This window comes from Scyliorhinus canicula, chromosome 10 (genome assembly GCF_902713615.1).
Source record: "Scyliorhinus canicula chromosome 10, sScyCan1.1, whole genome shotgun sequence".
Lineage (NCBI taxonomy): Eukaryota > Metazoa > Chordata > Chondrichthyes > Carcharhiniformes > Scyliorhinidae > Scyliorhinus > Scyliorhinus canicula.
The window spans coordinates 31,186,569-31,214,054 of NC_052155.1; the positions used below are offsets into that span (position 1 = coordinate 31,186,569).

Genomic DNA, 27,486 nt, shown 5'->3' on the forward strand with positions numbered 1-27,486 from the left:
CACTGAGATTATGTCACTTCCTCCTTTTAGCACATTTTTATTGCACATTGTTATCTCAAAAACATCAGATCTTACTGTTCGGGACCATAATACTCTTGAAAGTTAGTGAGGAACGTACAAAGTTAAACACTTCCGTTCAGTTCGGCAGGCTTTGCAGTCAGCCCTGCAACGTTGCAACTGATGCCAGTATTTTCATGATATTTTATGGTGTCAGATTTTTTTTTCTTCTTAAGGACAAAACTGAACTCTGCATTGTTCTGAGGGAGGGACAGGAACAAAAAGATGAGCCTGAATGTGAAGAAAACTAAAATATGTTTTGAAAATGGTGGCAAGAAAATGCTGGCAAAAGAAAACCAAAATTTCACGAGACTTGTGCTTTGAAAATTCCAATTTCAATATTAACGATGCAGTGGGGGTGGCTGGGGAGGGGGACCGGAGAAGGCCAAGTGAAAATAGGTCACTTTACGCAAGAAAACTTGTAGTTATGTTGCATCCTTAAGGTAGTACGTCCGTGAAGTCCCTTGGGATGATTTTGCCATCCGAAAAATATTTGACACTTGCAATGACTTTGAAACTCGCTCCATTTGCAAGGGCAAAACACCTCGAGAGCCAAAAATGGTTCTTTCAAATGTAGAATTGGGGAATGCATTTATTTTCATCATAATTAACCGACCCTGACAAAATTCAGCAAGCCGTGGCTTTGAAACCTGACTTTTCTAAACAGATTCGGGTTAGAGGATCATTAATCATGGAGAAATATATGCATTCTGCTATTTTTGCCAAATATATATTCTGCACTTTTAGTTTTAAAAAATTCTCAGGCTATGAATGACACTGGCAAGATTGCACTATTGACCTTGGTAGCCCTGACGGGTGACAACTTTTACAACAGAATGGCTTGGTAGGTCCCTTTAAAGGGTATTGAGAGTCAGTCTCAGTATGGAACAGGTTAGGTGATCCTTGTCCTAAATGCAAAGCGAACCAGTTGGGTTTTTAAATAATATTCTTCGATCTTGCCCAAATAAGTTATTTTTCTCCCTGGTCAACAGATTAATTGTCGAGTCGGAGGGAGAAGTCTGCTGGTAGAAGTTGTATGTGCATCGCCTTCACTGGAATTGCATTGATGAGTTTATCCCAGAAATATCCAGAAAGGAAGTCCATCAAACTAGTTTTCCCACACAAACTGCAGTGTTGGTAATCAAGTGTGCATTGATGGATCAACTTGGGTCTTAAATGCCTTGATGTTTCCTTTTAGCCTCTCTTGCATTTCTACTCCAAGAACACAGGTCTGACTTCGCCATCAAAAGTCTTGAAGAATTGTAATTCTGCTCCAACTGGTGAGGTCAGACATGCCTGCACTCCTTTACTCGGTAGTGGCTCGGCTCTCCCATGTGGCTACGGCCCCAAAGGTCCACCTGCGCAATCACCTACCTTGGCAATTCGCACTGCCCAAGACCTCCTCCCAGTTTCTTCCATTCATTTCAGACAAGCCAACTGCACTAACTACAGGTGGAACTTAAATATACTCACCCTGTTTGCAGAGCCTTTCTAATGATCTGATACGAATATCCTGCTCGCAACACCAGTTGTTGTGGATTTTCTGTTTTCCACAAAATAATCAGAAGTCTCAGGAGCAGAACGATCATTTATGGACCGACGCATTGGGAGAGCCCAGCTTCAGAGATAGACCTCTGAGCGGACTCTGCCAAAGTAAAAAAATCAGGTGACATTTATACAGTGTGGCTACAGAGGGAAGAATATTGTTTACATTAGCTTATGTCGGTTTTAAATTTTACATTAAACAAGTTACGTTTCAGCACCCAGGCAGAGTAAACGTTGTCTAATCTTAATTTTTCTATGGATTCCTCCCAAGCTTCTTCACTTGCTGCCAGAGTTAATAGATGTGCCTGGTACTTAGGATGAGTTAGAAAATCATGTTTGTTAATCTTTATGCTGAGGAATTGTCAAAATAGTTCAATTTCATAAAGAATCTATGGCACCCAAAAGATTGGAGGGGTTTGTTTCGATTGGTTGGCTGGTGGCCAATGGATTGACCAGGGACAGTATTCTGCTTGACAACCAATAGTGACCGATTCCTGTCAGATGCGGTTTTTTCAGAGAAAACCCAGGAGAAGCCATTAGACTCCTAGATGAAGGTAGATGCAGCTCTCTCTCTGTGCTCCTTACCATCTGAAGGCAGAATCTTCCAGACCCTGAAAGAAAAATCTGTCTCTCTAACTCGCTCTTAAAGGCTGGCTTCCTGCTATTTCTAAGAGTCCACACAATGAAAAAAATTCAAGCTTAAAAAACAAATAACATTAATCTTAAAGCCGAGACTGAAGAAAGAAATTAACTGGAAGTTATGCATCTGAAACAAAGACTCTTATCCTTTTACTTTCACCATTATTTTACACCTCTCTATGCTTGTTTGCCAGTGTGTGTATGTATGTGTGCGTGCGTGCGCTTGCGTATGTATGTGTGCTCAAGTTAAAAGGGGAGAGCTAGAGATGAGATAGTAATTAACCAGTTGTATTTATGTTGCCCATTTAATTATCGTTACTGTTAATAATAAAATGTTACTCATGTTAAACTCTAGTTTTGGGCAGCCAAAGACCTCAGGTATTTTAAAAATAAAAGAGTTAATTACAATAGTGTTGCGAATCTGGGTCAGATGGGGGTGGAATGGAATTGTGCACTGGCCTAGGGTGTTGTAACACCGTCTCCAAAAAGAGAACTGTGTAACCATCACCCCTTGACATTCAATGGCAAAACCATCGCTAATTCTCCCAACATCAACAACTTAAGAGTCATAGAGACTAGATGGTTACTGCATGGAAGCAGGCCCTTCGGCACAGCTTGCCCATCACTACGTTAGTCCCACTTGCCCGCATTTGGCCCATATCGCTCTATACCCACTCTGCCGGTCCCATTGTGGGGCAGCCCCACGCTGTCGGCAAACGCCCGGATTACTGGAAAAAAGGAGCATTCTGCCAGCAGAGAATCCCGCCCCTGTATCTCAGAATAACTTCTAACAATTTACCCACTACAGAAGTAAGGCTAACCGGTCTGTCGTTCCCAGGTTTATCCCTGCAGCCCTTCTTCAACAAGGGCACAACATTTGCTACCCTCCAATCTTCAGGCACCTCTCCTATGGCTGTCGATGATTCAAATATCTCAGCTCGGGGGCTGGCAATTTCCTAGCCTCCCACAACGTCCTGGAATCAGGTCCTGGGGATTTATCTATCTTGATGCACTTTAATACCTCCAGTACCTCCTTCTCTATAATATGTACACACTTCAAGACATCACTTTTTATTTCCACAATTTCTCCAACAGTAAATACAGACTAGAAATATTCATTTAGGACCTCTTCCATCCCTTGTGGATCTGCACATAGATTACCTTGTTTATCCTTAAGAGGCCATACCCTCTCCCCAGTCACCCTTTTATCCTTTATATATCTGTAAAAGCTCTTCGGATTTTCCTTTGCATTATCTGCCAAGACAATCTCGTATTCCCTTTCTGCCCTCCTGATTTTTCTCTCAACTCTACTCCGACAAGCCCTATACTCTTCAAGGGGTCCACTTGATCCCAGCTGCCTATGCATGACATGTGCCTCCTTCTCCCTTTTGATGATGGCCCCGGCTCTGGGTCAATGATATCCTGGGTTGTATCTTTCAGCACCCCACCCTACCAGCTGTGGTGCTCTGACTAAAAAGACACTGGCAAATATCTGCCAATATTTCTGCTGTTACTTTTTCCTGAAAAACACAATGCGACGGCGGCAGCACTCCATGAAATACACAATGCAGCTCGTATGAGGTGGCGGGGGTACGCAAGACACTTGGTTTAAACAGTCGGACATTGGGAATGACATTCATTAATTTTGATGCTGACAAATGCCTTGCTGGTCTGGTGTGCCTTTTGTTTTGAATGCAGTGCAATGGAAATTTTTCATCATTGTCACTGGTCTAAGCCTGACAGCTGGATCGATGACTTGGGTATTTAAGTATATGGTAGACAGACCATGCTGCACTGTTACAGCATGCGATTCATAAGGAAAATAGAGTAATGCTACTTAATGGCATGTTTGGTTTTGACATTTTGATTTTCGAGCTCCTTTCTCCTCCTCCCTCTCAGCTTTACGATGCCTTGAGGAAAATTCTGTTGTAGTGAAGGCACTTGTTAGGAAATAATAACTTGGCCATTATCTTTTTCAATTCGGTTATAGCAGAAATCGTGTTGGATTAAGTAGCACAGCACTGTCTTAATTACTGTACACCATTGGTTGAATTTCACATCATCTCCTCGGCAGACAGTCAGCTCAAGCTTTTCAGTCATTTTCCACACACCTTGCTGCCTGAAAGAGTGTTCATGCTTGTGGCAGCTGCAAGGTGGAGACAGCATTCCTATTGCATGATTTTCCAAACCTGCCACATTTAGAATGTGTGCAGAAATATTGCTGCAGTACTGGCTTGATGTGCAGCAACCCAAGTTCTCCCAACCAGTATTGTTCCAGTAATGAATGTGGATTTCATGTCTAACATTTTCTCTAAAAGTCTTTGTTTTGGATTTGGAATGACTTTTAACCCCATCTCTTCTGCAGCGCACACGGTGTGATCTTGTAATAGAATCCCTACAGTGCAGGAGGCCATTCAGCCCATCAAGTCTCAGAAAGAGCACACTACTTAGGCCCCTGCCCAATCCCTGAAACCTCTCCTAACCTATGGGTCAATTTTAACATGGCCAATCCACCTAACTTGCACATCTTTGGACAGTGGGAGGAAACCGGGGCACCCAGAGAAAACCCACGCAGACACTGGAAGAAAGTGCAAACTCTACATAGACAGTCACCCGAGGCCAGAATTGAACCTGGGTCCTTGGTACTGTGAGGCAGCTAAGCACTAGGCCACCGTGCCATACACCATGATTGCTACTTACTTTCCTTCTGAAATGGGTTGACGAGGACTCTAGGAAATTTGTTACATGCCGCTCGGCACATAACACAGTCTCTCTTACTAGAATAGCCAAGCAGTCTGGGGCTCCTTTCTGGAAGATGGTGCCAATTTCAAACTCTATAGTGTGCATGTGTGGAAAGGGATAGGCGTGAGAATGGGCCAAACCAAACTTGTGCTACAAGCAATGGAGTACACCACCACCACTCTCATCACAGGGAGGTGGTGGCATTGTAGTATTGTCACTGGACTAGTAAACCAGAGACTTGGACTACAGACTCGGGTTTGCTATGGGAGCGGCGTTTTCCGAACCCCAAAATGTATCATTTAGTTCAACCAACCTCTCCCTTTAATGTATTGTTTCTTTTGAAGCAGACGGCTTGGTCTTCAGGTGTGGTATTACAATTATGGACACGGGGGATTTTAAACACAAAACAATGTTTATTCCATGAATTCAACTTAACCTTTTTAAATAAACATTGGATTCCTTAACACCCCTTACTTCAAAGATAACCCCGAAAATAATACAACACTAAATAATCCCTCAAAATGTTCCTTCAAACCTCCAAAAGACTTAACACCTTTAAACAGAAACACATCAGTTTAAAGACATTACTATTATGAGTTTAAATCACCCAAATGATTCAGAGATAGTCTTTCATGGCTGAGATCATCGCAGATCCAGCTCACTGCAAACACAGACACACCCAAGCTCTTTTCCTCAAAACTGAAACCAAAACACTGCAAAATGGCTGAGCTAAAAACCCAGCTCCACCCACACTCTGACATCACTTCAGTAATATGACCTGCTCCATTTCTTAAAGGTACATTGCTTAAACATTCATTTCTTAAAGGTACTCTCACATGACAGGTTCAAATCCTGGAACTGCAGATGGTGAAATTTGAATTCGATATAAATCTGAAATTAAAAGTTGAATAATGACCATGAAACCAGTGTCGATTTTCGAGAAAACCCATCTGGGTTTGCTTAAATCCTTTAGGGAAGGAAATCTGCCATCCTTGCCTGGTCTGGCCCACATGGAACTCCATATCCAGAATGTGGTTGACTCTTAAAGTGCCCCCTCTAGGGTAATTAGGGATGGTCAATAAATGCTGGCCCAGCCTGCGATGCCCACATCCCATGAACAATGCTGTCCCCAAGACCCATACCCATCCAGTTCCTGGAAAATGTGAAAGAAATAAACGTGCACACAATATGAATTAGGAGCAGGAGTAGGCCACTCAGCCCCTCGGGCCTACTCCACCATTCAATAAGATCGTGGCTGATCTGATTGTAGCTTCAACCCCCATTGACATTTCACTCCCTTGGTAATCATGAATCTATCGAGCTGAGCCTTAAAATATTCAAAGGCTTAGCTTCCATTGCTTTTTAAGGAAGAGTTCCAAAAGGCACTTGAACATCTGAGAGAAAAAAAATTCTTCTCATCTCTGGCTTAATGAGTGAACCTTCATTTTTAAACAGTGACCCCTCATTCTAAACATTCTGACAAGTGGAAACATCCTCTCCACATCCACCCTGTGAATACCCCTCAGGATCTTAAGTTATGATTAAGTTGCCTCCCTCTCTTCTAAACCCTAATGGATACAAACCTAACTGCTCGAACCTTTCCTCGCAAGACAACCTGCCCATTCCCGGTATTAGTAGTAACCCTTCTCTGAACTGTTTCTATTGAATTTGCATCTTTCCTTAAACAAGGAGATAGATCTCTAGCACTACTCCAGATGTGGTCTCACTCATACCCTGTACAACTGAAGCATTTCCTCCTACTTCTGTCATGAATTTTCCTCACAATAAATGATGATCTTCTGGTCCTAATTACTTGGTATACCTGAATATTTGCATTAGTACAATGCTCCTCACAACCACTGGATGTCATAAATCACTTTATGGTCACGGTTGGAATGTATGAAATGTAGTAGCCAATTTGTATATAGAAAATACACACAATAATGTGCGGATAATCTGTTTTTGTGATGTTGATTAAGGGATCATTTTGGCTGCGACACCTTGGGTCATGCCTGCTCCTTTTTAGAAATCGTACCCTGGGATATTTCATTTACACTGAGAAAGCAGGTCAGTTTGCTGTCTCCTTTGCAAGACAGCACTTCCAAAAGTACAGTATTACCTCAGTACTGCACTGGAGTCTCAGTCTAGGTTATCCTAGAGTAGGCATTGTCAAACTCGGGGGCGCGACCCGTGGGTGGGTCGCAGAGCCGTCCATCGCAGCGCACTCGATCGTGTAAATCTACACGCAACAGCCGACTGCGAGCGGCCTTCAAAATGGCCAGGAACAGATTTTTTTTTTAAAATTCAGCCGCACTGGGCAAGCGTGCGTGATCATCGGTACGCATGCACAGTGTGGCTGCATGTGTTTTTTTATATGGTCGTAGTATTTTTTTTCAAATTCGGGCAATCATTGGGGCCAAAGGGACCCAAAACCATTTCCTCCATTTTTATCAGCAACAAACAAGGCAAGAGAAAAAGATGGGTCGTGAAAGTCGGCCGGCGGGGTCGCGAAGGTTGGCCGGTTAGTAAAAATGGATCCCTGAAAAAAAGTTTGAAAAACACCGTCCTGGAGTCTGACTGGAAGGCATGGGACTGGTGATGTTTCTGACCAGCGCTGTCCATTAATTCTCCCCCTTGACATTTACTGGAATTTTCCATGCATGGATGCTCTCATTAAATTCTCCGGCTGAATATATGTCACATGATTTTGCCCAGAGGCAAATTTCTCTTGTAAATTTTAAGCACTGATGGATTGCACTTGGGTCATAAGAATTTGTCTCTGTTGTGCAATAATACCTTAAGCTAAACTTGTGGTTTGGAATTTTGTAACCTGAAGAGCAATGTTAAGCACAGGTTTAGCAATTACTTCACTTAACCCCCTGAAGGCTCAAACGTTGTGCCAAAATAAGATTTTGACATTTGATCAATGCCACTTAATGGCAGGTGTATACACCTTGCGGCATTACAGGTATTTAATGCAAAGTAGATGAACTCCACATTTCAAGCACCTCAGCCCGAGCCTACTTTGCATTTTGAGGACGTGTGCATAGTAAATCGACTACCTTCTGTTGTCCCTCCAATGAGGAATTGAAGTTACCTTGGAAAAATTGGAGAGAGACAGGAGTGGAAACATTCTTGAGGCCCCAGCAACAAATTAGGGTACAGTATGACAACTGTAGGCTGCTATTCAAAATGGTTGAACCTGGCCGGTGTAAGTGAGCCCCTGGCTAGAAAGGAAACATGCTAATATTTGAATGCAATATTGCATTTTTGGTAGAAAATCAAGTGTTGTGCTTGGCTATGGCTTTTGTGATGATTGGAAGATTTCAGGAATATTGGCTTCTAAATCTTGGAACAGGTTGAGAGTTAAAAGCCTGGGGGTATGGTTTGTTTGGCTGCAGTGGTCATGCTTTTAGAAAAGGATTTTGTTTTGCTTCTGGTAAATAGCAGGTGAAATTGACCAGGAAACTGTGGATTGACTGGGGCCTTCCCTGGGGGGTTGATGTGCTTTTGCAGCCTGCAGAGATGTTTGTGTTTTTAAACTTGGAGATGAGGAAATCAGGTAATTGCTAGGTGGAGCCAGAGACAGGAGTTTAGTTGGAGAAGCTTTGAAAGAGCGAGAGGAGCTGAGATCTGCCTGACTGAGTCCACAATTCTTTCCAAGTTGGATTGGTTAAAAAATATATATATTTTAAAGCCGGACAGTCTTGTCTGCAGATGAGGAAGAGGCTGAAACAACCTAGTCAAAGCAGTTTTGGGGAAATATTCAGCCAAAGGGGTTCCAATTGGAGCCAAATCTGTTTTATAAAACAAGTATTATGAAAATGAAAATCGCTTATTGTCACGAGTAGGCTTCAATGAAGTTACTGTGAAAAGCCCCTAGTCGCCACATTCCGGCGCCTGTCCGGGGAGGCTGGTACGGGAATCGAACCGTGCTGCTGGACTGCTTGGTCTGTTTTAAAAGCCAGCGATTTAGCTGAGTGAGCTAAACCAGCCCCTGAAACAGGGCTCGTCCGGGATTTGAACCCGGGACCTCTCGCACCCTAAGCGAGAATCATACCCCTAAACCAACGAGCCAATGGCCCTGCTAATTTTCAGATGGATTAAGAGCTGTATGTTTTTTTTCTTACTGTATTGTTTGTGTTCAAGGGGTAATTGCAAGCTGTTCATTTTGGATGTGAAGTTAAAAAGTTTAATTTTTTTTCAAGTTTTGTTTCCGAAATACCAAATGCTGATTTTTATTTTTAATCCCCCCCCCCCCCCCCCCCAATGCAATCATAAAGCGAATAATTCTTTCTGCACAGTCTTGACTTAAACAAAAATATTGTCATTTCAGTCTTGTATCCTTGCTACTGTTGGGGTCTGGTCTGGGATCATAATTTAAATATAATTTGCAGATATTAAGAATGGTACAAAGGAGCTCCAAGGATGTAACTCTGCAATAAGAATAATGTCAAGCCTTTCCATGCTCCCTTTGTCAACTAACTTTTAAAAAAATATATGCATTTGGAGTACCCAATTCAGTTTTTCTGATGAGGCAATTTAGAACATAGAACATTACAGCGCAGTACAGGCCCTTCGGCCCACGATGTTGCGCCGTCCTGTGAAACCCCTCTCAAGTCCCTCTACACTATTCCCTTATCGTCCATATGTCTATCCAATGACCATTTGAATGCGTTTAGTGTTGGCGAGTCCACTACTGTTGCAGGCAGGGCATTCCACGCCCTTACTACTCTCTGAGTAAAGAACCTACCTCTGACATCTGTCCTATATCTATCTCCCCTCAATTTAAAGCTATGTCCCCTCGTGCTGGACATCACCATCCGAGGAAAAAGGCTCTCACTGTCCACCCTATCTAATCCTCTGATCACCTTGTATGCCTCAATTAAGTCACCTCTTAACCTTCTTCTCTCTAACGAAAACAGCCTCATGTCCTTCAGCCTTTCCTCATATGATCTTCCCTCCATACCAGGCAACATTCTTGTAAATCTCCTCGGTACCCTTTCCAATGCTTCCACATCCTTCCTATAATGTGGCGACCAGAACTGCACACAATACTCCAAATGAATGAAAATGAAAAAAAAAAATGAAAATCGCTTATTGTCACGAGTAGGCTTCAAATGAAGTTACTGTGAAAAGCCCCTTTTCCCCAAATGCGGCCGCACCAGAGTTTTGTACAACTGCAACATGGCTCCGAAACTCAATTCCTCTACCAATAAAAGCTAACACACCGTATGCCTTCTTAACAACCCTCTCAACCTGGGTGGCAACTTTCAGGGATCTATGGACATGGACACCGAGATCTCTCTGCTCGTCCACACTACCAATAATCTTACCATTAGCCCAGTACTCTGCCTTTCTGTTATTCCTTCCAAAATGAATCACCTCACACTTTTCTGCATTAAACTCCATTTGCCACCTGTCAGCCCAGCTCTGCAGCTTATCTATGCCCCTCTGTAACTTGTAACATCCTTCTGCACTGTCCACAACTCCACCGACTTTAGTGTCATCCGCAAATTTACTCACCCATCCTTCTACGCCCTCCTCCAGGTCATTTATAAAAACGACAAACAGCAACGGCCCCAAAACAGATCCTTGTGGCACACCACTAGTAACTGGACACCAGTCAGAGCATTTCCCATCAACCACCACTCTTTGTCTTCTATCAGTTAGCCAATTTCTGATCCAAACTGCTAAATCACCCTGAATCCCATGCCTCTGTATTTTCTGCAATAGCCTACCGTGGGGAACCTTATCAAATGCTTTACTGAAATCCATATACACCACATCAACTGCTTTACCCTCATCCTCCTGTTTGGTCAATTGAAGGAAAATTCACCTTCCCTGCATATCTTTTTGGGTTGTGGGAGTGAGACCAGTGCAGACACGGGAGATGTGCAAACTCCACATGGACAGTGACCCAGGTCCTTGTTGCCATGAAACAGCAGTGCTAACAACTGTGCACCCATGCTGCCAAAGCAAATTACTTAGTGAAAAAGCACACCACAGCTGAGTGTGTTTGAATACGATTAATTTACAAAGACTTTTCTGATCAAATTTTGTATCTTCAATTCCTCTGGACCAGACAAATATCAAGAGGCCCTTTGACCACTTGACCTCAATGATTTGAACAAATATAGGCTATTTATTCATAAGTATTCACTTCAGAGGTATTGACTGAGTCTGCTTCGCCATTCAGTGAGATTATGGCTGATCTGATCTCAACTCCACTTTCCTGCCTTATCCCCATACCCCATCTCAGCCTTGTATCTAGTTGCTGCACTTCTTTATGAATCGGGGATTAATCTAAAATTGTTGATATTCTCCTGCCAGTCATCCATGTAGTTGAGTTGTGTGGTGCTGAATAAACAGCTCCTGCCCAGGTCGAGCTACTGTCAAGAATGCTCCATTTCCAGAAACACCTTGTATTACAAGTTGTTAAAGGTCACTTCTACAGGATCATGGAATTTACTGCTTGAAGCCCATGTATGTATGGAAGAGAGCATATATAAATTGCGAACATTGCTGTTCATTGCTCTACGACAATATTTGCACGAGGAAAATAACTTATTTCACAACACATTGTGTTTGGATCAATAACATACATTTAGAACTTAATCAATCATTCGGGACTGATGCTTTATTCCACCAATTGGTAAATCTATTCACGGATGGGAAAAATGTTTTTAAGCATATGTTTTACAATCGGGCTTTGATTAGATTTATCCCCATGCATCCCAAGTGACCAATAATACTTTCTATCCACAAGATTATAAAATATCTGCCTTCAGTTGTGATCTGATAAAAACGTATTTTTTTCTTAAAGTTTGACCTCCATCTTTAAATTCTTGATGACAAATCTATTATTGGACACTATGGCCCATTACTGTTGAAGTTACTTGTCATGGGCTCAGGAACTTCCATTATTAATAGCTCCCCTTTGTGAATTTTCCACAACTTTTCAATGGTAGAAAATATACAGATGAGTACACTTCTGATACAGACAGGAATTTAAAACAATGCCATGGGGTGGCCTTGAATTGGGTTGCAGGAGATTACAGCTAACGTAGTGAAAAGTGGAGATGGTAATTAAAGTAATGAAGTCATCAAAGTCAATGTTGGAAAATATGTCATTATTTTATTCTGCGACATCATTGTGGGAAGTGTACAATTATCTTTTTTCAAGACATTTTTAATATTTGCAATGAAAGGGCGGCATGGTAGCACAGTGATTAACAACGTAGCTTCACAGCTCCAGGGTCCGATGCCTGATTCCCGGCTTGGGTCACTGTCTGTGCGGAGTCTGCTTGTTCTCTCGTGTCTGCGTGAGGAGCACCCGGACGAAACCCATGCCCGAGGCCAGGTCCCCGTGCCCCAGGTCCCCATGCCCGAGGCCCCCGTGCCCGAGGCCAGGCCCCCGTGCCCGAGGCCAGGCCCCCGTGCCCAGGCCCCCGTGCCCGAGGCCAGGTCCCCGTGCCCAGGTCCCCATGCCCGAGGCCAGGTCCCCATGCCCGAGGCCAGGTCCCCATGCCCGAGGCCCCATGCCCGAGGCCAGGTCCCCATGCCCGAGGCCAGGTCCCCATGCCCGAGGCCAGGTCCCCGTGCCCGAGGTCCCCATGCCCGAGGTCCCCGTGCCCGAGGTCCCCGTGCCCGAGGCCAGGTCCCCGTGCCCGAGGCCAGGTCCCCGTGCCCGAGGCCAGGTCCCCGTGCCCGAGGCCAGGTCCCCGTGCCCGAGGCCAGGTCCCCGTGCCCGAGGCCAGGTCCCCGTGCCCGAGGCCAGGTCCCCGTGCCCGAGGCCAGGTCCCCGTGCCCGAGGCCAGGTCCCCGTGCCCGAGGCCAGGTCCCCGTGCCCGAGGCCAGGTCCCCGTGCCCGAGGTCCCCGTGCCCGAGGCCAGGTCCCCGTGCCCGAGGCCAGGTCCCCGTGCCCGAGGCCAGGTCCCCGTGCCCGAGGCCAGGTCCCCGTGCCCGAGGCCAGGTCCCCGTGCCCGAGGCCAGGTCCCCGTGCCCGAGGCCAGGTCCCCGTGCCCGAGGCCAGGTCCCCGTGCCCGAGGCCAGGTCCCCGTGCCCGAGGCGAGGCCCCCATGCCCGAGGCCAGGTCCCCGTGCCCGAGGCCAGGTCCCCGTGCCCGAGGCCAGGTCCCCATGCCCGAGGCCAGGTCCCCGTGCCCGAGGCCAGGTCCCCGTGCCCGAGGCCAGGTCCCCGTGCCCGAGGCCAGGTCCCCGTGCCCGAGGCCAGGTCCCCATGCCGGCACGAAAAAAACGGAGGTGTTTTAAACCAGGATAACTGCCGCAAAATGGCTACCGATTCCCTGTTCCGGGGGAGAGCAGCCAGGCAGCGCACAGCTCCCTGCTCTGGCTGTCGATACGGCCTGGACAGTTGCTGGGTCGGTGGCCGCACATGAGCACGATGGCAGCCTGTAGCAGTCGCGCCATGCTTCATGGCGGATGCCACTCGCAGATCCACCCCACCCCTCCCCAGACTGAGTTTGCAGCCGCCATGCTGACTTCCCGGCAGGTGAGACCATGAGAGACCCATGTCATCAGGAACTCGGTTGGTCGGGGATGGAGCATCGCAGGGCAGACCTCAACCAATTGTCAGGAGCGAAAGCAGCGCCGCCCCCGATTTCATCGTCATCGGGGATTTCGGCGCCGGGGATTGGAGAATCCAGCCCCTGATCTCCATAGAGAGCAATAGCTTAAAAAAAAAATCAAACTTCCAATTGATAGCTGAATGCATGACTCAATTTCACATTTTAAGACTTTTACTGAAAAAACAGAAACAAGCACCAATGACAAAACACTTTTTGTAGGCGACTTGTACCTTAAGCTGCAGAAATGAACTTTCCCTTTTAACACAATCAAAAACCGGCTTCTTAGGTATACCTTATACTCTCTCCCCCTTAAGTAGCATTCAATTTTCTTGGGTCCAGTCCAAAGTGAATCTTAGCTCTCAAGGGTTTACTTCCATTTCTTTCTTTTCCCAGTCTGGTAACATTTAACCCCATAGTGAAGGCTTTTTCCTGGCGATACACCCTCTATCACAAGCCAGGGGGATCTTCCAGACTGTTAAAGTCCTCAAGAATTTGGTCCTTCTAATCAGAATGCAAGTTCCCACCACTTTCCTGTGTGTGACCCAAAGCAAATGTAAACAGACTGCCTGCGGTCCAAGGGTTTACATGGATATATATCTAAGAGACCATTCCCTTATCTCCAAGCAATATGAATCATATGGCTTTGAATTCAGATAGAAATGCAGATCAGCTATCCTCAGAACCCCAACCACAACTGTTAACAACCCATCATCCTCACCATCTCCCTTGGACCTGAGAACAGCAGTCTAAAATCACTGGAAAGCACAAATGCTGCTGCCATTGTCTCCAAACGTGAAGACCTTTTCCTTGCTCACAACTCCAAACCCTCCAATCTTTTTAACAGCGAGGTCCTCGAGGTCCGTTAATAGGGCGTGTTCAAAACCAGCTACACGACCCACTTGATTAAAATTTTGGGTACAGAGTCCCGAAACAATCTTATAAACTTCAATTATAACGAGAAATGCTGCAGCTCTACATGAAAGTACAAAAACAAAGTTGGTTGAAAACGGACAGGTGGGGAGGGGGGCCCGGGGGGGGGGGGGGGAAGTGTAGAGGATAATTTTTACACCCTGGCCCATCTTTCTCTCCATTGAAGGTGAACTTTAAACAATACTACAGAAAATGCTCAATTTGAGGTCTAAAATGGCAGGTAACAAAAACCTACCTCCTGAACTGCCATCCATCAAATTGATCAGCACAAAACAGAAAGGAGGAATTATACCAGAAGGAAAAGAAAATTGACTGGTTAAATTATACTACTTCCCCATGAATTCATTTTTAAATGCTCATCTTCTTTACACCTCTTCTATAACACAGGCAGATTCTGCTACTCCATGAGCCTTGCTGACCAGTACACTTTGGGCTTTCCAGTTTCTAGTTATATGGATTTCAATGATCATGCCTATTCCAAATCAGATCACCCATGTGGCTACCGCACAATCTATTACTCTTAATTTTTCCAGACAGTTACTAATGCAACGATCGCAAACATTATACTTATGACCAGCTGGAAACTGCCATTGTATAGAAGCTTTTGCTGTCCTTCATTAAAATATCGGCATTAGATCAGCCATCTGTTATTAAACTCTCCGGTACGTACTTTATCAAGCTTCTGCTTGTTTCCAAGTGGCAGAGGATGTGTGTGTGTGTGGGGGGGGTTTGGGAATGTGGAAGAAAGATTTCCACAACCCTTTGCATTAAAAATTAAACTTCCTGAATGCATTCTTCTAATTTCAAGATTATTGCTCTTTTTTCTGGATTACCCCACAGAGGAAGTGTTTTTGCGCTTATCCCACTGAGTAGCTTTATCGTTTTAAACACCCTAACGTTCATTCACTTTTCAAGTTTCTAAACTAGTGCCAACCAAATTGGCAGCAGTATACCGATATGATCGCTCAAGCCAAGGGATCACCCTGATGAATCTGAAAATGTCCATAAACATGCAGAGCATGCATTAAGGGGGTAAATGAAGTTCACTATATACACAAGTATGAGGCTATACATGTTTGTTGGTATGAATAGGGAGCATGAATAAGGAGACAAAATATGCCTTTGAAAATAAAAGCCTTTTAGGTACAAAGGAGCAAGTGTAGTGTTAGTTATTAATGCAATATAAATAGCTACAGAATGTGCCTGGGGTGACCTCGGACCATTGTTCTGCTCTGCATGTGCATGTATATGCAAGATTTTTGCTTTTAATTTAGAGTACCCAATTCATTTTTTCCAATTAAAGGGCAATTTAGCGTGTTCAATCCACCTACCTTGCACATCTTTGGGTTGTGGGGGCGAAACCCACGTGAACACAGAAAGAATGTGCAAACCCCACACGGACAGAGCCAGGATCGAACCTGGGACCTTGGCGCCGTGAGACTGCAGTGGTACCACTGCGCCACCATGCTGCCCTCCTGCAAGACTCTTTGAGCATCACCCCAGTCATCTCAAAAGAAAGGTGTGTATGTGTCTCATCTGATCACTTTTGCCGTGCCCAGGTTTCACAAGAGAACACCCTTTAAAAACAGACATTTCAGCTCATTTTAAATAGATCTGGTCATAATATACACCAGTATATCATGGTGCAGACACATACTGATGGACATACACTAGGACGAATCAACATGCACAAACACCGCAGCCAATCACCAGTTAGAACACACGCACTATAAAGGTAGAGGGCATCACTTTCCCCACTCATTCTGGATGCTGCCTCTCAGAAGCACAAGAGCCCATCAAGTTTAATACAGACTCACACCACGTGCTGAGAGATTCAACTGGTTCGGACAGGCACAGGTCTCTAGTTAAACTAGCATTGTTTAAACCCACAGTTATCGCATGTCTATTATTTTATCAGTAGTCAATAAAATAGTGTTGAACCTTCTTCAGTGTTGGTGGCATATATGTTAGCTTCACAAGTCTACACTGCCCAACACTTCAGATCTAATGTGAAGTTTCTCAGAGTTCCTTTGCCTGACATCAGTAGGAAGATTAGCATTTACAAAAACTGTAAAAAAAGAAACCCATGGGGCTGTGTGGGTGGGGGTGGGGGGGGGGAAAAAGAGTGTTTCTCCCTTGGTTTGTCTTCACTGCACTCCTTCCCTCAGACTGTACACCTTTCTGGTCCACAGTCTACACTCGCGAGCTTGACACACTGTAATTGCAACCCAGGGAGGTGGGCGAGAGTGAACTGAATCCATTTACCTGCCAATTTCTCCTCTCTCCTGGGAAGTACTGGTGTACAGCATGCTGCTCAGCCACAATCTGAGATAATGCACTGTCCACCCACAAAATTATCATAGATTATCATAGAATTTACAGTGCAGAAGGAGGCCATTCGGCCCATCGAGTCTGCACTGGCTCTTGGAAAGAGCACCCTACCCAAGGTCAACACCTCTACCCTATCCCCATAACCCAGTAACCCCACCCAACACTAAGGGCAATTTTGGACACTAAGGGCAATTTCTCATGGTCAATCCACCTAACCGGCACATCTTTAGAATGTGGGAGGAAACCGGAGCACCCGGAGGAAACCCACACACACACACGGTGAGGATGTGCAGACTCCGCACAGACAGTGACCCAAGCCGGAATCGAACCTGGGACCCTGGAGCCGTGAAGCAATTGTGCTATCCACAATGCTACCGTGCTGCCCCAGTGGAAAGCCTGAAGGATTCACAAAAAAAAACACACATTTCCGACACCAGCTCTTTTCAGAACAGGCAGGAAACAAAGAAAGGCCATGACTAAATTGTACTGGGGAAGGAGGAACATGCATCACAAGAATGTTTTGATTAAAGTAAACTTATCTTCTCATCGTTCTTTTTTCCCCCCAAAGTGCATTTCAAGCTGGTATTTTAATGTAAAGTGTACTGAAGTACCTACATGCCTGAGGAAAGCTTTAGAAGTACAAATCATGGCCATCATGTCAGTCTGGAATTTACAGGGTTTTTTGACACCGAACAGTCAGTATCCTCTATCGTTATCCCTCCGTATCTGACCACAACTGCAGGATTTAGTGCAAATGCAGATCGACGTGGAAGCTGATATTTCAGTGCAGCCCCGAGGGACATCAGGTTAGTCAGATCAGCTGGGATTATGTCAGTCGAGATCAAGTGCTTCAGCCCCTGATATTAGGTTTGATATCACAACTCTGATTCGTGTGGCTCAACTAAGTCAAATCACGATCTTGCTATTTTCTGCTCATCTCTGGGTGCCAAGATCATGGCCACTTCCACCTTTCATAGAAACATAGAAAACAGAAGCAGGGGCAGGCTATTTGGCCCTTCAAGCCTGCTCCAGCATTCATCATCATGCAGGGAGGTGGTGGCAGAGTGGTATCACATAAACCAGAGACCTAGGGTAAGGCTCTGGGGACAGAGGTTCAAACCCCGCCACAGCAGATGGTGAAATTCGAATTCGATAGGAATCTGGAATTAAAAGTCTAATGATAATCATTGTCGATAGTCATAAAAAAGAACATCTGGTTCACTAATGTCGTTTAGGGAAGGAAATCTGCCCTACATGTGACTCCAGACCCACAGCAATGTAGTCGCCAGAACTCAGTGCAGGAGATCGGAACACCATTTTTAAATGACGTCCCCTCAAGACCCCCACAAAGCCCCAACTCATCTAGAAGGAGGTCCTCGGAGGTCCCTGTCACCCTGTCTTACATGGGCAAGGCACCCCTGCGCCCAACCCCTGACACAGGCACAATGCCAGCATCGCCCATGCCAGGCTGGCAGTACTACCTGGGCACCTTGGCAGTGCCACACCTGCTCAGATGCACAAATTGCTCCTCATCTCAGTCCTTAATAGTCTACTCTATATTCTCATACTGACTCCCTGGCCATTGGGAACATCCTTCCTGCATTGACCCAGCTTGCCCGGTTGGTGTCTTACAGGTTTATAGAGATCTCCTACCTCATTCTTTTGAACTCCACCAAATATATATATTTTTTCTTTTGTTCTTGGGATGTGGGCATCGCTGGCTAGGCTAGCATTTATTGCTTATCCCCAATTGCCCTTGGATGGAGCGGCTTGCTGGGTCATAACAGAGGGAAGTTAAGAATTAACCACAGTTATGAGTGGCACATTTCCTTCCCTCAAGGACACTAGTGAACCAGATGGGCTTTTACAAAAACAGACAATGGTAGGGATCCAGATTTTTATTTAATTCAAATTTCACTATCTGCTACGGTGGGATTCGATCCCGGGTCCCCAGAGCATTACCCTGGGTCTCTGATTACTAATCCAGTGACCATAACACTGAGCCACTGCTTTCCTTGTCTAATCCTAACCGACACGATCGCTCCTCATACATCAGTCCCGCCATCCCAGGAATCAGTCTGGTTAACCTTCGCTGCACTTCCTCCATAGCAAGAGCATCCTTCCTCGGATATGGAGAGCAAAACTGCACACCGTATTGTCAACACCTCCCCCCAGCAAGCCCTGTTAAATAAACTTTACATTTCTCTTTATTTTGATGACATTATCTTAAATTTAGGATTGTAAATGATTGTTTACTTTGAATGATTACCACTGAAGAACAGCCGATGGTTACTTGGCAGAGCCTTAATAGCGAAATGCACCTTGTTGCCCTAGAGATTTAATGGTGCCTGGTGGCCCTCAGACACACACATGAAAGGCAATCGGGGATGGGCAATAAATGTTGGCCTAGCCAGCAAAGTCCACATCCCTTGAGTGACTAAAGCAAAATCTATGAGAGGATCAGAATTAGCAGCAAGTGCCGATCTCTACACCTACCATTATACAAAATAATGGAGCTACCAAACTGCAGTTTTCCAACTGTTTTGTTTTGATGCCAACACAATGTTTATAAATAAGAACGCCTGGGATCACTCATCAGAGCTCTGCCTGTCAAGTAAGATAGTGAGTATAATCCAAACATTGACAACATTCAAGCTGTCAGTGTCTTGTGAAATGCAAGTCTGTATCTGCAGCTGTTTCAGATTTATCCTCCGACACCCTTCATTAATGAAGCAGCACAGCCAGATGATACCATGATCAGATCACTGCAGCCCACTTCCATCCTGCTCAAAAGCACACCCCAAAATTACCAAGAGTGCAATTATACAGTTTAGTCATTATTCTCAGAATTTATGAAAATGAGATTAGACAATTCATAAAGTTTCAATATTCAGTATTTAACACTAAGTTGCAGGTGCTGAGTAATGTCATTATTGTCATTTATCATTGTCACAATATCCCAGCGAGTCTGACAACTTCAAAACAAGATATTCGAATTCCAAACGACATAACTGTTAAAGACTTTTACTGTAACAAGCAAAAGCAACAAGTAATATCTAATAGACAACTAATCCAGTAAACTACAGAATATATCACCGTTAACTTTTAGCAGAACAAACCCTGTGCCACCATGACACTTCACTTCCAACAATCTGCAGAATTGCAGTTTTCAATAGGAACCTATCTAATATCACTTCTAACTTTCCATGGTTCAGTAAGTCATAACATAGGAAGACCATCAAAAGTTGGTTTCTCTCAGTTACTGGAGACGCCCCAAATAGAATGTCAGCAGGAAAACATATTTCAGCAATACTACAGCCCACCCCCCCACCATCTGCCTTTCTCACACCCCGAGTTTACATCTCTTTGCCCAGCGACAGTCTTTTCTCCCACGTTTCTGCGTGATAGTGCACAGAAGGAACATTCTCTCCTCTCTGCTGACATTGGTTGCAGTTTTTAGTCTGAGATCCATCTCTCTTCCTGTCTAAAATCCCAGAGACAAAAAGTCTGCCCTGCTACTTTTGCCTCAGTTTTCAGATGGGAATTCTGCACCTTGCTCAGGTAGCCCTCCTTGACCACATGGTAATCAAGTCATCTGGCCTTTTGCTATATGACCTCCTACCAACCCCTTGCCCAGAAGGGGACAAAAACCAACTGTAAAATGGGGAAATAAGAATACTGGTCTGAACTGTTTTTTCCTCCTTCTGCAATCCGGAGAGCAAAAAAATCTGCAGGAAGATAGAGGTTAAGCGAGTGGATGGATTTGTGACAAACATTCTCCTGTAGATAACTGTCCCAAAATGCAAGACCGTCCTAAAAATAGCCTCCGTAGTTAAGAGCTGTAAAGCACATAAAAGTAAATAAAAGGGATATGGACGCTCACTTGGGAATTAGGTTATGAGGAATGTAGACAAAAAGAGGCAGGAAATATAAATTGAAAATATTCAACAACCATCACTTAACAAGCAGGCTCACTAGGTCAAAGAGTCTCTCATGTTCTTGCATTTCTAAATAATAAATATCTCAGTGGAGTGCTGAAAAGGCAGAGGAGTGCAGTAACACAGGTCTTTAGAAGCAGAATTGCAACTAGTAAAGACAATAAGGGGCCAAATGGGGTTTTCACACAGAGAAAAGTTCATATTTGAACTTGGTGTCCGTTGTGCCTGGTCAAATTCAAAAATAAGCACTTTCATTACACAATTAAAAATAATTAGGATTGTGGAGCGCACCACCATTAAATACTGGCATGCAATGGATAGCCAATAGCTGCCAAATAAAGTATTTGATTGTATGCGTTGATACACAATATAACTTGTCGCCTTCGATCTTGTTCACTAATCATGGTGCCAGGTGTGACTCAGCTGGTAGCTCTGTCGTTCATCTTTGAATCAGAAGCTTATGGGTTTAAGCCTTAGTCTGGAGATTTGGATCACCTCCAGTCTGACACTACCATTCCAATATTCTGATAGCACCGTGCTATCAGAAAGGCCAGCCAGCTTTCAGATGAGACATTAAACCGAGGAGCCATCTGACATCACAGGTGGATATTAATGAAAATATTTACATTTCAATAGCATCTTTCACAAAACTAAGACGTGCTAAGGTACTTTACAGGCAATGGTGTCGTTCGCGTCCAATATCGGAGTAGAATATTAGGGAGGATCTGAAGGCACAGAAGAGATTTACAAGAGTGGTTGCAACAGGGTTAAGGGGTTACAGTTACTGGATAGATTGGAGAATCTAGAGTTCCTTGGAGCAGAGAATGTTGAAAGAATAATGAAAATATTGAAAAAGAGAAACTGTTTCCAATGACTGAGTGACCAATACGCAGGTGTAACAGATTTAAGATGATTAATAAAATAGACAGAAGTGACAAGAAAAAGTTTTTTTTTAGTTCACACAATGGGATGTTAATCGCGGAATGATCCCAAACAATTCTAAAAAGACTTGGAATGTACAACTATAGTGCTCAAAATGTAAGTGGATTAACACTTGAAGGCGGAAAGGACGGCTGAGTTATGGGGAAAGAGTGGGGCGAAGGGACTAACTGGATTAAGAGTGCTGGCACAGACTCGATGACGCCTCGCATGCAGTTAATTTCTATGATGCAATAATTAGCTGACAGTGATAGTTATGTAAATACCTGGAGTTCAAGATTTCCTAAACAAGTATCCAAAATAAAAAAGTTATTTCAAACAATTGAAGGTGATACTGTTCAAGTTTAAATAATTCTAACTGATGTTTTGAATAACTGTGACATGTGCTGTTGTGTATTCATGTTTGTTCCCAAATCAGAACAAGGTCACTTCCAAGGACATCAGCAGCAGTTTGGATGGGCCAACAGTCAGTTTATTCCCGCAGCTGGCAAAAAAATTACTTTTTAATAAAACTTCTGTTTGCTTGTACCTTTTGTGGTCTTCAAACCTACTGTCTGAAATACCACAAAGTAACTGGCGATGAGGAGATCGGACCCACACTGTAAACATCCGAAAAGAACTGCAGAAATCCGGTGGAGAAATCCGGTAAGAAAAATTGTCAATCCACACTGCAGCCACCCAAGGATTGAGGAGACAAAAACATTGCTACACCAAAAGCTGGAAACAGAGGAGTGTGGAATAATAGCAGCCATGATGTGGAGATGCCGGCGTTGGACTGGGGTGAGCACAGTAAGAAGTCTTACAACACCAGGTTAAAGTCCAACAGGTTTGTTTCAAACACGAGCTTTCGGAGCACGGCTCCTTCTTCACCTGAAGAAGGAGCCGTGCTCCGAAAGCTCGTGTTTGAAACAAACCTGTTGGACTTTAACCTGGTGTTGTAAGACTTCTTACAATAATAGCAGAGCAGACTGCTGGTGCCAGAGTGTAAAATGCAGGCATTGCGGTAAAAAGGGACTCAAACATGCATGATGGAGAAAGAAACAAGTTCCAAAACAAGAACTATAAAAAGCAAGAGCCAAATGCAACCCGAATAGAGGGAAAGAGAGCCAGAAGCTACAAAATAGGCAGGCATGAGAAATGGCCAAAGTCACAGTCAGATGAAGAACTGTTGTTGAACGCACTGCCCACTGCGGGCCCAATAAACTGTTGCAGGATCACTCCTTTATTGGACAGACAATCAATGAAAATGGAGGTAGCCATTTAATTGGTACCAGAAACTATTTATCAAGAGAAACCATGACTTATCACCTGAAAAACCTCAAATGATAATACTCAAATATATATAGAAAACCTGGCTGGAGTGAACCAAGTTAAACTAGGCCGAGGCGAATCTCATGTCAGAGTCAAAAGCAGGCCCAACCAGAAGCCTAAAAGGACAGAAAGTAGCAGCTGCAGAAAAAGCTCCAAAAGCAGCTGTGGTGAAGGATTCAGGCCAGCAGTTCTGGGACCAAGATGACAAAGGCTCAGCACACTGACAAGCCATGGTTCAGGATCTAGAAGCAAAGTGTGAAGAACTTACAGAAGATGCACGTGAATGCTTTGACAAAAATTAAGATCAAAGGTATCCAGAAAAATTCAGCAAAAGATGTCTGGAATGCATTTACGTGCTCCCTTTGTAAATTCCAAACCACAGAGGAACAGGAAATTGAGAAGCAACTTGAATGCCTGACCATAAGTAGACTCTTGAGTTCATTGGAAAGAACATTTAGTTTGGAAATAGAGCTACTGACTCCCTTTATGCATCAAGGGTCAACATGAACACTGATCATAAACAACAGCAACAACAGGAGTAAAAGGTGCCAGTAATATGTCTGGATAGGAGTTGCTTCAGATGACCAAATGAAAAGAGTTGGAGCTGTTCAGAATGCAATCTGCAACGCCAATATTACTTTCCTATTCCAGCAGCATCTGAAGTTCACTGAACATACGAACAGCAAGGAGAATTTCATAACCTGTCTTTGCTTAACAACCCAACCCTAAAGGTTAAATTTGATAGGAGCAACAAGTTCAACAGGAGAGGTTAGAAGCTGCATTCCAGAAACAAGACCTGAAATGCAAGAATGAAACCTTGAGGGGAGAGGTGTAGGGTCTGACAGAGGCACGCCACAATCTGGAGATGGCACCTCAAGAGGCTGTGCCATTAAATGCAGGTAAAGGAGGCCCTGTTGCAGGTTAAAGAGACAGTGGTCAGCAATAAAAAATAAACAGGCCAACAGCCTGGGGCAGGAACTACAGAAGGTGGAAACGGAGTTTGTGCAAAATCGGCAAACTCCAACACCTGGGGAACGCCAGCGCCGCCTTACTTCGAGAGCTATCATGAGTGCATCATGCTCAGCAGTGCAAACGAAAGTCCGTAGCCTCTGAAGTGAAAGCTCTGAAAAAGCAGCCAAATTGAATCATGTTTTGCGACCTGTGAACAAGGCTAAATGCCGTGTTTTTATAAAGGTCATGGAGTACTGGCAAGGAACTGTACCACCAGTGGGAAGAGGGTACCTGCCATCATATTAGCACAGACAGGACCAATCTCCCACATCTTTCAAACTCGGTATGATGTGTGAAGAAGACAAGCTTCCAACCTTTAGCAGCTAGAACAAGGTTGCCAGAGACAGTCAACAATTAGTTTGCACAAACTACGTCAAGTGAAGGCCTGTACACATTAAAACCTGACAATACCGAAATAACTGTGGAAGATTGCACCTCAGTTGAGGACATTTCAACACTGAGTCAATCTCCAAATCCCAAATCTACTCCGGTTGAGGCAACAACGGATGACATCCAAACTACACCAAAAACACCAGCTGTGACAGTCAACACTAAAAAGCAGATGCCAGAGTTTAGTCGACAGCCAGACAGGAATAGTTGCCCCTCGAAAAAGCAGATGCTGAGGTTTGACGACAACCACACAGGCATCATCATCCTCTGAAACATCCAACTTTTTGACTGTTTATTAATTGTTCATATTGTAAATTATGATTGGTAACGTTATATTGTGTTTTGTTGCAAGAACCTCGGATGTAAAGGGGGAAGAAAAAGTGTTGCATATTCATGTTTGTACCTAGGTGGAAAAGGGTCACTTTAAGAACTCGGTAAAGTGCCGTACTGATGACATCAAGCGGCAGTTTGGGCGGACGAACATCAGTCTATTCTAACAGCCTGTGAGAAAACACCTCTCGAATAAAGCTCTTGTTTTTTTGTACCTTCATGGTTTGCAAGCACATCCTTTAAAATACCACATATGCATTTGGATGTCCCATGGCTTACCATGAAGTTGGATGATACAGGATGTATAATGTACAGCGTTATTACTCTGCTGAAAGTGAAGGCGAGTACCTCCAAGGTCACAAACTCCAAACAGAAACTAAACCCAGCTCCAGACCAATCAGTTTATGTGCAATAAATTTCAGTTCAATCCACAATTGGTTGTTCAAGAAATTGGTGCTCAAAAGGAAAAGAAAAAGCCAATATTCAGATTGAGCTCAGCAGTAATGATCCCCATTTCCAATATTTGAATATGATACTGTCACTTGCCATCTCGGCTCATGTATGGAAAATGGACAATGTATTGCCCTGTCCAAACAGCTAAAACTCTTTTTAATTTTACAGTTTCTTACACGGCAGCCAAGTCTATCCTTTCGATTCGGCTCATAGCATAAAAGATGTCACTAGCTCCAACAGTGCCAATATCCTTGATTTCTTGATGAACAGTAGGCAGTGCAGTAATTTTGAACATCGAATGTTTAATATAACATTGTTTAATTGACAGCCTTGACACAATGGCAACATTCTCGTCTCCAAGTTAGAGGTTTGTCAGCATATAATCCTAGCTGGCACTCTGCGGGAATGCTGAGGGAGGACTGCACTTCGCAGGAGCGCGGAGCTGGCATTCAAACATGACGTTAAGCGAAGGTCGCGTCTGCCCTCTGAGCTGAAGAGGCCCTCATGGTACCATTCCAAGTGGAGCAGACCTTTTGGGCAAGATTTATCACACAACCAAAACCTAAATCCAGACCATCAGCTTATTACACAAGGCAAAAGCGGGTTTCCGGGAGCCCAAAGTGAAGCTCTGGAAAGTAAATTGAGAAATGAATTATTTCCTGTTAATGAGGAACTTTGCGGGTCAACTTTCTTTTCCGTGAAGGTGCACAGTGAGAGTGTTTCTCCTTTTACAGAGGAGGAAACAAGCAAAATGACTGCAGCAAAACACTGGCATTGATTGAACAAAGTACTGAACAGAGGGAACCAATGCACAATTACTTGCCTGACAACCTGAAGAGACTGTGTCAAGTGGAAGCTCCCTCCAAGGCAGCAGCAGCAAAAAGAACCTAAAATACCTTAGGGATCCATGTACAACGAAATAGGTCTAAACAGCCATTCGAAAAGGCTCTTCATACTTCAACCCTGCTAAATAATTAAAAACTATAGGACACAAAATGCTCTCGACTGAATAAATTAGGCAAAACGAGAGTTTCTGAATTATTCACTCTCACAGCTGTCGATGTCAAAGGGAAGAGGCTTTTACCCCCTTACAAAAAGGACGGTCTTATCATTTTAACCTACCCAAAAAAAAGCCACACATTTCATTCAAAAGCAAAATACCATATGAACTCTGAAAGCAGTCGTTTTTTTTAAAATCTGGAAATACTCAGGTCAGGCAGCATTTGTGGGGAGAAAAACAAAGTGAATGCTTCAGGGCAATGAATCAAGTCACTTCTTACTTTCTAAACTCTTGCAGAACAAGCATAGCCCAAACCAATCTTTCGTCACAAGACAACCCACCCATTCCCGATATTATCTCGTATTTAAATTCCCACCACACTAAATAAAGTTCCATTCGCTTTCCTAATTCCTTAACTGAACCTGCATACTAGCTTGTGATTAATACACTAGAACACCCAGATCCTTCAACCACAAAGCTTTGCAATCTCTCACCAATTTTGACAACATGCTTCTCTTTTATTCTTCCTGCCAAAATGGACAATTTCACATTTTACCCACATCTCCATTTGCCAGATTTTGGCCTAGTCGCTTAACCCATGCCATTTTGTGTTACATCTTCTTCACAACGAACTTAATTTCCTGCCTATGTTTCATCAGCAAATTTAGCAAACACCTCCCTTCATCAGAGTCATTGATATAAATTGTAAAAGATTGAGGCTCCGAACCGATACCTGCAGCACACCACTCATTACATTCTGCCAACCAGAAAAAGATACATTTGTGCCAACTGTTTCCTGTTACCTAACCAATCTTCTATCCATGCCAATACCTTACAATGCCATGAGCTTTTATTTTCTGCAAAAACTTTGATGTGGCACCTCATCAAATGTTCTGGAAATCAAACTACAGTCCACCTACTGGTTCCCCTTCATCCACAGCACATATGGCTCCTTCAAAGAATGCCAGAAACTTGGTTAAGCGTTACATCCGTTTCACAAAACTATATTGACTCTGCCCGATTACCTTAATTTTCTAAGCGTTGTGCTTTAATAATAGCTTCCAGCATTTTCCCCAGCATCTCTAACTTCATCACCTCCAAACCCCGTAATCTCTGCAACATCCTCCAGGTTGGACCGCCAGACTCCACTCAAGTGAACTTCAACTCAACATTCTGTCATTTGTATGCTATCCCACACTAAATGCTACTCATTCATTCTTCCACTCATTCATCTACAATGGTTCAAGGTGCACTAATAATTGATATGGCAACCTAGTACT

General features: G+C 44.0%; 1 protein-coding gene and 1 non-coding gene across 3 annotated transcripts in view; both read right to left on the reverse strand.

The window, feature by feature from the left end:
* tsnare1 (T-SNARE Domain Containing 1) overlaps positions 1 to 27,486 on the reverse strand; it is a 975,066-nt gene that overhangs the window by 893,779 nt on the left and 53,801 nt on the right. The gene's annotated exons all lie outside the window — the stretch shown is intronic.
* On the reverse strand, positions 8,989 to 9,060 carry trnap-agg. The gene has a single exon. It is a non-coding gene; the product is annotated as a tRNA-Pro (tRNA).